This window comes from Porites lutea, chromosome 2, assembly GCF_958299795.1.
Source record: "Porites lutea chromosome 2, jaPorLute2.1, whole genome shotgun sequence".
Classification (NCBI taxonomy): Eukaryota; Metazoa; Cnidaria; class Anthozoa; order Scleractinia; family Poritidae; genus Porites; species Porites lutea.
Window position 1 is genome coordinate 9,468,982 of NC_133202.1, and position 8,982 is coordinate 9,477,963.

The following is an 8,982-nucleotide window of genomic DNA, read 5'->3' on the forward strand; positions in this document are numbered from 1 at the left end:
AGCGAATGGAAGAGTATTTCCAAAATTCTAAAAAAGGGCAACCTCGCGGTGTATACTTTAATTTTCGAAAATTTCTTCCCGGAATTCAACAGTCCGAGATTTCCAGCAGGGAGTCTTGACCCCTCTGGACCAGTCATCCCATCAATCATTGCACGCTGAAATGTAAAATGGCGTCTATATTGCTTGAAGTGATGGTTGCGTTTAAAGATATTAGCGCAATTTTACCCACAAGTTTTTCTTCAAGGCATTTTATTATAAGACAAAGCTATGCTTTCCGTCTGATTATAAAGAACGAAGATCTTGCCAAACACTTATGCATCAGTCAATTGAAACTCCGGCCCCCCGACCCCTGGAACTCAGCGGGGAATTTAACATTGGCCTGATGTTAAAACACCGCTAATTTCCCCGCTACCCGAGCCAAGTATTTTGTTAAAAGTCCCGTATAGCGGGACATTGCTACATATAGTTCTAGGCTCAATTTCAACCGCTCTCTAGGGTCCGTCGTTTTCCCTCTCGGAGAACGGGCACCTTTCCCGAACAGCGGCTGGTAATTGAGCCTAAAGCAGTTCTGAACTGGTCACAGATGGACACGCTTCTCAAAGTCAACCATATATTTTTTGACTTCTACATTCCAATTCGATCGTAGTGTACGTACATCAGACGACTCAGCAACGAGTCAATTTTGTCAGTTTATAGTCGAACCGGTGCTACCAGGCCATCTAAGTGACCACCCTCCCTAAGCGACCACCTAACCAAAATACCAAAATTTCCCTTGTGAAATCCCTGTAAATGGAACCTATCGTAAACGACCACCTCTTTTATAAGCGACCGCGACCACATTTCGGGCTGATGGTTTAATAGTTTTCCATTGTTTTTAAACTCTTGTAAGCGACCACTCAATGCTAAAAACATAGAACTACATATATTGTAACTTAGAAATTGCATGTGGTCGCTTACGAGAGGTTCGACTGTATTCAAATTCAAACAGACGGATCTGTTCATAGAAACTCTCGACGGCTCTCCTTCAAGTTCATAAAATATGTTACTCTGAGTGCCGGACGATTTTTTTCTTGCTAATTCTTGAGAACGACTAGCGTTTAGCATTAATGTATGGTATACTTGTAAGTACTGTAGGCCTACTCTGGGACCTTAAGTCGCCGTAATTTTAGGCGACTTAAGGCGATTTAAGGCGACTTTAGGAAAATTTGGTCAAAATGTTGCGCGACTTAAGGCGATTTAAGGCGACTTTAGGCCACTTAAGGAGAAAAAGGTGACATTTAGGCGAGTTAAATGTTAGTGAATATGTTGCAGTTAATTTTTAATTTCAGTTAATTTTTGGTTTTCCTTTGTTTTAAATTCATTAGCATACATAACCATATCCAGAAACGATGGAAAAATAAAAATTAACTGAAATAAAAATGAACTACAAGATATACAACATCAAAATCTGATAACACTACCTCTCTAGGGACACAATGTTGTAGCATAAGTTAATTCAGTCTTGAAGACATCTACATTAGTCTTCCAAATTTTCAACAACCTCAGCTACCTAATATTTTGAAGATTAAATATCAAGGTAGCTTGTGTTGCAGGTGTATTCTAACCCTGGTTAGTAACATTTGCGAAGCAGCTCTAATATCCTTGTTCTGGGCCCTGAAGCACTAAATGAATTACCAGCATTTTGAGTTTCCCTTCAACATGATTGGCAAATGGACAATGGCATTTTTAACAGTTCAGTCCTGGCATGTTCTCTAATCCTGATACACACACAGGGGGCCCAGAACTAGGATTTTGCCGCTGTTTTGCAGATGGACTTAACCCAGAGTTTAGTTCCATCTGTGGCACAGGCTAATATCAAGGGTGTTGGTTTAGTATTACATTAGCAGAGACAAAATCTGAGTTAGAAGCAACCAAAAGGGTAAATTTTCTCTTGGTCTTTAAATGCATTATTTTATAATGTAAGGGACAAAAAATCAATGGTTCCTGCATTTCTTTTTCCAAAAAATAAAACCCTAAAAGTAGAGTATTTCAATACATCTCTGTAAAATACTGTAAGCTAGTTTGTAGCAAAAACTTTATATTGAAGTGTCTTTTTTTTCATAATTTGACAACAAACATTTAAGTAATTAATTAAAAACATCTGAAATCACTTATCGATATCGCACATTATGGAAATGACGATCCCCACTGTATGTCTTGGCAGTTGCTCTGCCAATGTTTGTCCCCACACGTTTGGCTAAGAGGGTGTTTTCCAATTGAATTCAAAACAAAAAGTTTGTAGTTCTCGCCGTATATATATTGCTCCTTTCCTGTCTCGGTCAAACAAAACACTTCCAAATACTTGCTTCGCTAGTGAACCGTACTCTCTTATCCATGGTCTCTTTGGGAACTTTGCAGTCGGGTTGATTTCGTGAGTGCATTTATGCACCAACAGAAATAACTAAGCTTAGCTTCAACCAACCTCGCTCGATCTGTTCCACGCGGCAGCGTTTACGCTCTCAGCACAAAAGGAAGCATTATGCGTCATGTTTAAACCGATGGCAGTACCAAGTGTAAAAGTTTCCATTATTATGTCAGAAATTTCCATTTAAAAGGAGATCTTTAAACGAAAACGCGACGTACAATTGACAACAACAAGAGCACTTTTCTATCCGCCATTTTGCTTCTCCCAGAATTCCACTGCAGTCGCAAGCTAATTTCCATTGTTTCTCGGTCCGGCCCGCCCTCTCCCCGCCTCCAGACCAGTTAGTCACGTGATTAAAACACAATACTTTCTGGGCGGCCATAACGTGGAGGAAAGAGCAGTATTATTTCGCTTTTCTACGTTCTTCATCAATAATGGTCGATTACATCAAATCGTTTGGCAGGGAGTAATCACGACAACATAAACAAAGAGCAGTTTTACGCACCTTCGATGTACAAAGCTTGAATTTCTGTCTGGAAGGGAAGACCTAAAGAGACGACTGTAAAAGCTAAGCTAAGTGGTCAAGTTTGTAAGAGTGATTGTGTTTCTGTCAATGATAGATGCATATAATTCGACGGTAAATACAGATCAGAGGTTGTGTGCTGGAGAAAAAACTTATCATTAGTTGCTCTTAAAATCTGGGTCGGTAATTTACATGGACACTTTTTTTCGATTGACCTTTAGACTTGTATTAACTACCAGAAAATTTAGATTAATGTTGTGGCGGCAATAATTGTTTTTTTTCTCCCTGCAACCTACCTGTATTGATCTTAGTTACTTGAAATGTCTTTCAATGTTGGACTCTCACAAAGCAGTAGAAAAGAGACTCACTTTTTTAATTATATTTTGTTCAGGGTGCAAAGAAAGTCAGCTTTACAGCTTGCCTAGCATACACTAGCCTGAAAGCCATTTTGACTAACCCCAATTATTTTTTATGAATGGGACTTATTACAGTTCTTCTGTAATCTGAATTCCCTAAAAAACTTTACTTGCCAGCCAGGCAAGTTAAAAACGCAGTTCACCAGCCCAATCATAAAATCCAGTACCCCAGGTCTATTGCCTGGACACCACTCTGTCTACTCTCTTTGCACACTGTTTAATGTAATTTAGCTAGAACTTGAACATTTGAATGCCTTTTAAAACAATATTTTTACTCAGAAATATGAGACAAACCTCCCGGATGAAATTAATAAAATACCTGTACAAGTGACTGGATAAAGTTGTGTACTATATGTTGTCATTTTTGCATAAACAATACAGGCATGATTATTCTTGTATTGCTTATGAGTAATTATTATGTGTATTAAATTGCATAAAGTAATTAAATGTATAAATTAGAGGGCTGGAGAAGAAATTAATGGGTCTTAAGTCACCGCGGGAGTTTTTTGTCGGGGGTGGGGTGGGTCTGTGGCTAATATTATTGAACACGGGTTATTACACACTTTATGAGAAATCATGTATTCTGGAAATAGAAAACTAAAAAAGTAATAACTGCAAGATAATTTGAACCTGGTTAAGATTTGAATGAGTTAGTGACTTAAGGCAACTAAAGGCGACCTAAGGCGACTTTAGGCGACTTAAGGCGATTTTAGGCGATTTTAGGCGACTTAAGGCGATTTTAGGCAACTTAAGGCGACTTTGGGCGACTTTAGGCGACTTTAGGTCCCAGAGTAGGCCTTACTGTACTGCATTTAGTTACTTTGCTTTTCCAAACAAGTTCCATTTGCCATATCAAACACATGGGGTACAAATAGTCTCAAATGTTGTGAGCACTCTACTTGTTTTGCGTCATTGGCATACTAGAATCGAGTGCGATTTTTCAGATGTTTTGTCATAGAGTTTATTTTCTAAATGTAAGACTGAAATCATGGCTTTCTATTGTGCTTATTTTCTTAAGTTTTTCTCTCGTCATTCTACCATTTACCAGGGCGGTTCGGCAAAGTTAACAATGCGTTTGTGACTGGAAACACGGCCGAGCAAGGAATCTCAAGCGAAACAGCTCTATGTCTTCCTCTTCAGTGCGATTATTTCCAATTTTCTAAGCGCGAAAGTAATGGGAGAGGAATCGGAAAACTTAGAAAGCACTTTGGGGATTAATCTGTCGTTGCTTATGTAGGAGGTGAACTTTCTCTCCGAGAAAACATCCAGTGATAAAAAGGAAAGAAGGATCGTCTGTGTTTCAAGAGCTGGTTGAGTCCCGCGAGCAACCACAGACACAGCTGACGGTGGGAGCAAAACCTAAAATGAGTTTATAATAATCGGTTAACTTCCGTACTATTTCCGGTAGCTTGCGCCACGGACGAAACTGTAATCTCTGGGAAGACCCGTCTGTGCGCTCCAGCTCCGAAATCCTTGTTCTGGCCACCAGCTTCACAGGCGAAAAATGTATGATTGGTCTATACTAGACCGCGTGGCATAGAGTAAATTCAACATGGTGGTAAAGTCGTTCCTCGTGTGTTTATTCCAGGAGAAAGAATAAAAACTGGAGCCCTCCTATGCGGCATTTGTTTGAATGGTCTATTCTACTTTCCCTCCTGTTCCTGTGAGATTACCAGATGCGACTTTCAATTCACTTACAGGTTATGTTTCTTGAAAAAAAGTCAAAGCCAAATGGTTGTTTTTTAACGGCTTAATTCTGCAGATAAACACTAGATGCCTTGAGGTCATTCTCTTCGTATAGGCAATTTTATTACCGAATAAAGGAGGAACTGAATGCTATACTGACAAAACAAACTGGCAAGACTAGAACGTTCCCAAGGGGCGCACTTCATCATGAATACATAACATTATTGAACTCTTCAAAGTATTGCAATGGCTTATTACTTGATAATCCGACTGGTCCATAGTTTTATAGTTAGTTTTCTTTCCTTTTTATTCTCTAAAATGTAGCTTGTGCTTGATCCAAATAACAGTACGCTAATGTACAGCAACAGTCTTAGTAGTAAACGAATATTTTGAGGGCAAAGAAATTAAAATATCACCCTATATGTAGATTGAAGCGGACGAGAACATGTTGGTTGGAATATTTATGACTTTGTTTGGTTGTTCAAATAATTAGTGTACAGGCTAAACCACTACAAAGGAGTAAAAAGAATTTTGTAATTTCACGTGTGAAACTGCAAATTAACGCTGAAATCTCGCGCCAAAATTAAGGAGTAATTCGTCGCCTATGATATTACTCTTGAAACATGGTTAAAGATCCATACAAACGTCTGCAATTTTGTGACAGCGTCCCCCCAAACCAATTTTTTTCAATTTTTTATTTTTTTTCATGATTTCTGTGATATTCCTGAAAATGGGCAAACCGTAGTGATTTTCGAATTAGTTCCTTCCAAGCAGTAGATGCATCACGAATTTAAGAGTTAAACAAAACTGAAAAATATTTTAAAGAGTTCTTATGGGTTTGGGGGACGCTGTCACAAAATTACATGTTTGTATGGATCTTTAACCATCTTTCAGGAGTCATAACTTGATCCCTGTTCAACTTTAGAGCACCAGACTTGGTCAAGAACTAATCTCAACATGATCTTCTATGTGGTAGTGTCATTTTATCGATTAGTTAAAATTTGAAACTCGCCCCAGTTCCCTACGCAACTCCAAAATGGCTAATAAGATTCCGTTCCGACTTCGTTGCCTTGTACAACGCTTCTGCAAGCTTGCCATATCATTTCACCATAACTTTGGTGGGCAGCCCATCTGTAGCATAATTTCGCAAAAATATTTACCATCAATGAAATCGGAATATTTCATATTATTGCCTAATAAAATTTTTTGCAAAGTTTCGCTGCCATCGCATTAAAAAGGAAAAAGTTATGACGAAAAGTTCGTCATAGCTAAATGCGCCTGTATTAATGACGCAGCCACCTTAAGCTGTCTAGCGTAGGCGCAAAATTGAGTAAATATTGAGGCGATGTCATAGATGTGGCTAAGTTTTTGCTTTGGGATTTCCAGTTGTCTCGAGTTTATAACAACATCAAATTCCCATACAGCACGCGAGATTTATCGCGCTTGGTTGCCCTCAGCCATGCAGAATTACATTCATTAATTTCGTAGCCTGAAAGTACAGCCGACATTTCGCGACTCCTCCACTGGTTTCCTCGCGAAATGACGTCTGAGAAACGACCGCAGAAATTCACACTGATGGCGTGTCACTACCCATGGGTAGTGACACTTCATCAGTATGGAATTTTTCTTTCTCAGACGTCATTTCGCGAGGAAACCAGTGGAGGCGTCGCGAAATGTCGACTGTTTTCTCAGGCTATCAAATTCAGAATCAACCGGCATTCATAGGATCCCCAATTCTTATGTGGATAAGCTTTGTCTTCCTTTGTTATCCGCCCAAATACCGTGTACTGTCGCCGCATTTATAAGACCCACCCCCAGTTATGGGCCGATACATCCGAATGTAAGCCCACTCGAATATAAGCCACCCACCCCCACCCGCCCCCCTCCGAAGTCGATATATTGTGACGTTTTGAAGCTTCATTAAAAAGTGTTTTGATCAGCAATGCTCTTGATTATTTCGAAGCGCTTTTCTATTCTTGTTGTAAACCCCTTCAGATGTAAGCCCCTCTGTTTATACTCCGTCCTAAAACCCCTTCTAGTAATAAGGCAAAGGTTTAAGTCATCTTGACTTAGATTTTACAAAAATTAAACTATCGCGGGCGGTAAATCGGTGCGTTATAGTCCTTCAACTGCCGTGGAATCACCGATATTACTCATGAAATCAGTTTTTCTCTCGTCAGAATTTCGTGTAAAAGTATCATTACATGTCTTCGACACGTTCTGGAAATTACATGAATTTAGCTTTAAAAAAGTTCCAACAATTTACTGGTCTGCATGTTACTGGTGTTCTGGGTAAGCCCACTATTAAACAAAGCTGAAGAAACCTCGTTGTGGAATGCCGGATTTTGGCGGCCACGTCAAGCGTTTTGCTGCCAATTCCAAATGGAGTAAAACACATCTGACTTACTTTGTGAGGAAGCATGGTGCTGATTTAAAGAGATCAACTCAAGACAAAATATTTGATAAGGCCCTGAAGCTTTGGTCTGATGTGTCGGAGCTGTCTTTCTCTAAAGCGAGAAATGGACTCTCTGCCGACATAAAGATAAGGTAAAAAATTAACATCGTTCACCCCCTAAGTTTTCATTGGAAGTTGAAGAGAATATAAAACTAATATATAACAATTATTCACCGAAGTGCAGGTGGCTAGTCGTGATTATTTACCGAGCTGCGAAACAGTGAAATAATTCAGCACAAAAATGATGATTGTTAACTCCGAATACTGTTGCCAAAGATTACAATTTTGGCGCGTAATGACCGAATGGCCGCGGCCGTCGCTTTTTCTTGCCGACATATAAAACTTTTGAGGGCATTTGTTTACAGTTGTTTAGCTCTTGCGGGTAAATATCTTAAAAAGGAGTTCTGAATTCTTTTTGTATTTAAAATCATTCTGTAAAAAAATATTATTAAATTTAGTTTTAAGCTTATTTATGAACAAGTCAACTAATTAAAGTAACGCAAGACTTAAGGCTTAATTTCCATTTGTAAACAAAAAACTTTTTCACCGGTGTTATCGATAACTTTGAGTCAAAAAGACAAAGCTTCACCTGTTAAAACTTCCAAAGCGAGCTTCGTTACCTTCTTTATGTATTTCGGGAACAGCTTGCTTGATTAGTTGTGAAATTTCTTTGTTTGTTACGGCAGCAAACCGGGAAGGCAAATTGCTCGCAACTTACGCTAGTTTGGCGTCGCCCGCTCGGAGGAACTGGAGGTGCATCAGTGAATAGTGCAGGATATTCACTGATTGAGTAGCCAATCAGAGCGCGCGAAAAACACTATCCACTGTTTTAGTATATACTAACATTTAGCCAGAGCTAAAAGCGAAGCTCCCGTCACAGTCGTGGTTTACTTCAAACAGTAAACTTGAAACTATTGAGAAGAATCCACAGATCTATACCAGGAGCCCATAACCGGAGCGAGCAACTTCCATGCGCTCGAGTCGCGGCGTTTTCACGGACCAGTTTATTTTCAGAATTTTGAATATCTTTTAAATTCCACAAACAGACATAAAAATGATATTTTTGCCTTTTAATAACGTCTAGGTTTTTCGTTTTGATATCTTATACTTCGTATGCGCTTATAGACATGGTGGAGATTCCATTTTCGTGGGAAAAAGTGCCCTAAGGTGTGTCTAAAAATAAACTGATGACATAGGCCTAGTATGGGAGTTGTGCTCGCTCCAGCTTATGGGCTCCTGTCTATACTTAACTTAGAGGAGGACCATATGATGTTTGAGGGAGAGGATCAACAGACAAGAAATAATAGATGCTGGAAAAAATGGAATTTGAACTTGCGATCAATTAAAAGCTAATAAATGGTTGGCGAAACGATAAGGTCATGTGATACTGGTCAGCGAATATCTTGACAGCTGTCAGTGTCAATTGACCATAAAATGGACGTCTATCATGACGTTCTAACACAGATTCGTCAGATTGCAGGCTCTCACACAAGCTAAG